The sequence below is a fragment of the Amblyraja radiata genome, chromosome 8 (assembly GCF_010909765.2).
Source record: "Amblyraja radiata isolate CabotCenter1 chromosome 8, sAmbRad1.1.pri, whole genome shotgun sequence".
Classification (NCBI taxonomy): Eukaryota; Metazoa; Chordata; class Chondrichthyes; order Rajiformes; family Rajidae; genus Amblyraja; species Amblyraja radiata.
In genome coordinates this window covers 53,082,910-53,088,990 of record NC_045963.1, presented here as the reverse complement: position 1 = coordinate 53,088,990, position 6,081 = coordinate 53,082,910, and positions in this window count along the sequence as shown.

Genomic DNA, 6,081 nt, shown 5'->3' with positions numbered 1-6,081 from the left:
GTTGCCTATTTCCTTCGCTCCATAGATGCTGCTGCACCCGCTGAGTTTCTCCAGGACTTTTGTCTACCTTCGATTTTCCAGCACCTTCTTAAACACAATGGTTAGAAAAGGAAGTGGACTTTCATTCCATTCATCCAGAATGTATGCAAGATTTATTATAGGAATTATAGGGAATGCAAGGGAAATAGGGCTCTTGACATGCTTAAAGTGAGCACAGGAAACGGGCACAGTGCATTTACATGCAGCATAAGAAACGAGGCGCTTACAGGGTGCACAGGAGATGGGGCATCAGGGCATTTGTGGGGAGCGCAGGAAACAACCCCTCAATGTGTTTGTTGGGATTGCAGGAAACAAGGCTCTCTGTGCTTTTACAAGGAGTGCAGGAAACGGGACATAGAAACGTAGAAAAATAGGTGCTGGAGTAGGCCATTCGAGCCAGCACCGCCATTCAATATGATCATGGCTGATCATCTAAAATCAGTACCCCATTCCTGCTTTTCCCCCCATATGCCTTGATTCCTTTAGCCTTAAGAGCTGTGATGTATATGTAATGTAATATGTAATGTAAATGCCAGTGCCCCTTGAGGCCAAAAGCAGAAGCTGACAAATGTACCTGTGCCTCGTGACTGAGGTCAAGTGACCTTCTGGAAGTTTCAGTTGATTGCAGATTAAACTTTTCCTACAAGATGTCGGACGTGTATTCATTGTGCTAGTCATAACAAGGTCGTAAGGAAGACATTACATGTTGTCAGAGTTTTAAAAAATGGTGGGACTCAAGCCTCCAGGACCATTCTCCATGCAAGATGAAGAAGAAGCATGAGAGACTGTGAACTGAAAAAGAAGAAAACGAAAGAGAAAACTCGGTCAAAGGAAACAAAAAAGTTCGGGAAAAAAAAAGCAGGTAACAGTCCAAGTGAAAGAAGAAAGAAGCAAGAAGTAGAGCAAGAAACACATGTGTGGCAGCACAAAGAGTAAGCACGCGGCCTCGCCTCGTCTTGAAAGCAGTGGAGGGCCCAGAGCCGATCAGCCTCACGATCTTGAATTCAGAAGGAAGAAATGGGCAAAGAAAATATCGAAGTCCGACAGCTTCTCACACTCACCTGCAGGTCTAAAAGCCCCGTTCGGAGGGCCGGGCTAACCCCACCCTGAGGGAGAGGAGCAGACAGCCGGCTGCAGAGAAGCGACAGACAAGGCCTTCACTTACCGCCACAACGCAGGCGCCGCCGCCGACTCCGAAGCGCAGCCAAAAGACGACGGGTACAGAGGGCCAGCGGCCGGCCGTAATTACAGACCACCACCGCGCAAGCACCGGGCAGTGCACTGGGAGACGGAGAGAATGTCGCCTTCAATGACGGCCAGAGGAATCAACGGTCCCTCACAGCAATGGCCGCCACCGCACTACCCCGGACCATCACCCGCGCCCAAAGATCGGAGCCCGCGTCCGTGCGGCCATAACAGCCGCTGCTGCCGCCATGTTAGAAAGAGTCGAGGAGCCCTGCGGAGCGCGCAGCACGACCCGAGCAACAGTTTAAAGCCATTAAGGGACAAATGCAGAGAAGTTCAGAAGCCAAGAAGTACAGATAATTTGCTGAAAATGCAAATAATAATAATAATAATAATAATAATAATATCTTTTATTGTCATTGCACGTCAGTGCAACGAGATTTAGTATGCAGCTCCAACCGATGAAAAAGAAAAGTAAAATAAATAAATAAGCTGTGTGTCGCGGCCATCCGAGGGAGACAGTCCAGGGGGGGTGGGGGGCACTCAGCAGGGCCGGTTCATGGCCGCTATAGCTCTTGGAATAAAGCTATTTCTGAGTCTGGAGGTTCGGGCGTTGAAGGCCTTGTAACGTCTGCCGGAGGGAAGTAGTTCGAACAGACCGTTACAGGGGTGTGATGAGTCTTTATGGATGCTGACGGCCTTCCTGAGGCACCGTGTGTGGTAGATGCCCTCCAAGGCTGGTAGCTCTGTCCCAATGATCCTCTGCGCTCTGTGGACGACGCGCTGAAGAGCTCTCCTCTCCGCCTTCGTGCAGCTGAGATACCACACAGAGATGCCATACGTTAATATGCTCTCTGTGGTGCAGCGGTAGAAGGTTGTCAGCAGCTGTTGGGGCAGACCAGTCTTTTCTAATGTCCTCAGGAAGAACAGTCATTGCTGTGCCTTCTTGACCAGCACAGCGGTGTTGGTGGACCATGTGAGGTCCTCTGAAATGTGAGTGCCCAGAAACTTTAAGCTGGACAATCTCTCCACACTTTCCCCGTAAATGGAGAAGTAAAAGTTAAGAAGTGAAGAAGTAAAAGTTAAGAAGCCAAGAGTTATTATGCAAGAAATTGAAAGAATGAAAATAGTTTGTATTGACTGTTTAGTATTGACTGTCTAAGTTTTTTTTTGAAGGGGGAGTCCGCCTCCTAGATGGAGCAAGTCTACGAGACCAGGCGGAGAGTGTAAGTTCAGGATAGAGATGTCTAATTCGGGATAGAGCCCTGTAGCCCAGGATAGCGACCTGTAGCCCAGGATAGATCCCTATAGCCGTGGATAGACCCCTTTGTAGCCGTGGATAGACCCCTGTGTAGCCGTGGTAGACTCCTGTATAGTCGTGGATAGACCCCTGTGTAGCCATGGATAGACCCCTGTGTAATTGTGGATAGACCGCTGTGTAGCCGGGGATAGACCCCTGTGTAGCCGTGGATAGGCCACCTGCAGCCAGACGTCCAGATGTGAGAAACCTAGATAGAGGAGCCAGTCTCCCAGAAGCCAGAAATAGTCTCCCAGAAGGGGCAAGTCCCCTGAAGGCACGATGCGCCGAGATGCAGCAAGAGGCAGGAGCCAGTCTCCCAGTCGCAGCAAAAGGCAACGAGATAGGCCCTTTGTTAGAGTTTCTAGAGTTTGAGGTAAAACAGCAGGACTCTTAATTGAGTCTAGTGTAAATCCTTATGTGGATAATAGGGGGAGATGTGATGTAATTAAAGTGAATGGGGAGATGTGATGTAATTAAAGTGAAGGGGGAGATGTGATGTAATTAAAGTGAAGGGGGAGATGTGATGTAATTAAAGTGAAGGGGGAAATGTGATGTAATTAAAGTGAAGGGGGAGATGTGATGTATATGTAATGTAATATGTAATGTAAATTACAGTGCCCCTTGAGGCCAAAAGCGGAAGTGGCAAATGTACCTGTGCCTCGTAACTGAGGTCAAGTGACCTTCTGGAAGTTTCAGTTGATTGCAGATTTAATTTTTTCTACGAGATGTCGGACGTGTATTCATTGTTCTAGTCACAACAAGGTTGTAAGGAAGACATTACAAGAGCTAAATCTAAAGGGCCTGTCCCACTTGGGCGACCTACTCCGCGAGTCCAGAAGAGTGCCTTCGACCTTCAAGCTCGAGGGCACTCGCCTGGAAAGCCTCGAGCCTGGGTCGACCGGCCGCGTTGAAACCGTGAGTTGGATCGACGGAACCGCGAGCTGCATCTACCGACCGCACACATACACTAACACACACAAACACATCACGAAGGTGGGGGCAAGGGACAGCGGAGCGCTGTCTGTGCGATGAAGAGGAAGAGGAAGGTAAACAGCTGCCACAGAGTACCGTAAGTCCTTTAGGGGGGGGGGGAAGAGGAGGGGAGGACAAGGGGAGGAGAAGGGGGGGAAATGAGGAGAGAAGGGGGGGAGAAGGAGTGGAGACACTTTAAAGAAGTTTAATAAAGTTTAGCGGGCATTTTACCCACCAGTAGGTCTTCCTAGGTCGTGAAACTCCAATGAGCCAATCAAAATGGCCGGTCAGCGAAGGAGATTGCCTACGGCTGCCCTCGACTGCCTGTAAGTAAATAACGAGCCCACTCCACTACGAGTGAAAAAGACCCATGCCGACCAAATTTTACTCGTGAAAATTTTTCAATATGCTGAAAATTTTTCTGCGACTTAGCTGAGGCCGCGAGTAGGTGGGAATCCCTCGAGCATGAAGGAGAGTTCCAGCCACCTCATACGATCTCCTAGGACCTCGTGTCGACCATGCTGTGAGTTTGAGTCCAGAGCAAACTCTTCTAAACTCGCAGCTTAGGTCGCCCAAGTGGGACAGCCCCTTAACTCTCTTGAAAACTCTTCTAAACTCCAGTGAACTGGCCTCCACTGCCTTCTGTGGCAGAGAATTCCACAGATTCACAACTCTCTGGTTGAAGACATTTTTCCTCATCTCAGTCCTAAATGGCCTATCCCTTCTTCTTAAACTGGTTCTGGACTCTCCAGTGTATCTAGCCTGTCCAGTACTGTAAGAATTATATTTGTTTCTATAAAATGCCCTCTCATCCTTCTAAAGTCCGGTGAATACAAGCCCAGTTGACACATTCTTTCATCGTATGTCAGTCCCCGCCATCCCAGGAATTAACCTGGTGAACTCCCACAATAGCAATAATGTCCTTCCTCAAATTAGGAGACCAAAATTGCACACGATAATCTAGGTGCGGTCTCACCAGGGCCCGGTATAACTCCAGTAGGACCTCCTTGCTCCTAAACTCAAATCCTCTCACAATGAAGGCCAACATGCCATTAGCTTTCTTCACTGCCTGCTGATCCTGCATGCTTACTTTCAGTAACTGATGTACAAACAGATCCAGGTCTCGTTGTACCCCCACTTTTCCTAATCTGACACCATTCAGATAATAATCTGCCTTCCTGTTCTTGCCACCAAAGTGGATAAACTCACATTTATCTGCATTATACTGCATCTGTCATGCATTTGGCCATTCACCCAACCTATCCAAGTCATCCTGCAGCCTCATACTATCCACCTCGCAGTTAACATATATTGTAAATATCTGGGATCCCAGCACCGAGCCTTGTGGCACTCCACTAGTCACTACCTGCCATTCTGAAAGGACCCGTTTATTCCTACTCTTTGCTTCCTGTCTGCCAACCAGTTCTCTATCCATGTCAATACCCTAGCCTCAATACCATGTGCTCTAATTTTGCACACTAATTACTTGTTAACCTAACACCATTTCCTGACTAATGTGGAATCCCTTCAGTTCCTCCCTCCCATTAGATCCTCGGTCTCCTAGTATTTATGGGAGACTGTTTGTGTCTTCCTTAAGGGCCGTCCCACTTACGCGACTTTTCAGCAAACTGTCTGTGACCTTAAGCTTGAGGGCACTGCCTGAAAAACCGCAAGCTGGATCGACCATCAGCGCTGAACACACACTCACACCCACAAACACATTGCAAGGCAGGGGCCAAGGAAAGCGGGGGGAGCGCTGTCTGAAATTCACACGGTGCAAAGATAAGGTGATACCCGCTATGAACAGGAAGGTTAAAGACGACTGGCACAGTGTATGGTAAGTCCTTTAAAAGAAGGGGGGGAGAAGGGGAGAGAGAAGGGGGGGGAGAAGGGGAGAGAGAAGGGGGGAGAGAAGGTGTGGAGACACTTTTAAGAAGCCAGACAACTTTTAATAAGCCAGAGATACACAGCTGTGAAGTTTAACGGGCATTTAACATTACCGGTCGGTTTTCCTTGGTTCTGAAAACTCATGCTTATGTTTTATTTTCCCCAATGAGCCAATTAAAATGCCCGATCAGCAAAGAAGATTACCTACGGCTATCTCGACTACCTACAACGACATGGCGACTGCACTACCACTGCACTACGAGTTCAAAAGTATCGATTTTCTCCATGCCGACTGATTTTTGCTTTCAGAAAGTTTTTCAACATGTTGAAACATTTTCCACGACCAAACTGAGGCCACGAGTAGTAACCACTGTGTGGGAACTCCTCTCGACCATGAAGGAGACTTACCAGAGACCACCTACAACCATGTGTCGACCATGCTGCGAGCTTGTGGCGAGCGCAGACTCTCCTAAACTCGCCAATAAGGTCGCCATAGTGGGACATGCCCTTTTGTAAAGACAAAACCAATACAATACAATACAAAGTACTTGTTTAACTGTTCTGTCATTTCTTTGTTTTCCATTATAAATTCACCTGTCTCTGATTGTAAGGGACCTACATTTAACTTTACTAACCTTTTCCCTTTTACATATCTATTGATGCTTTTATAGTCAGTTTTTATATTCCCCGCAAGCTTT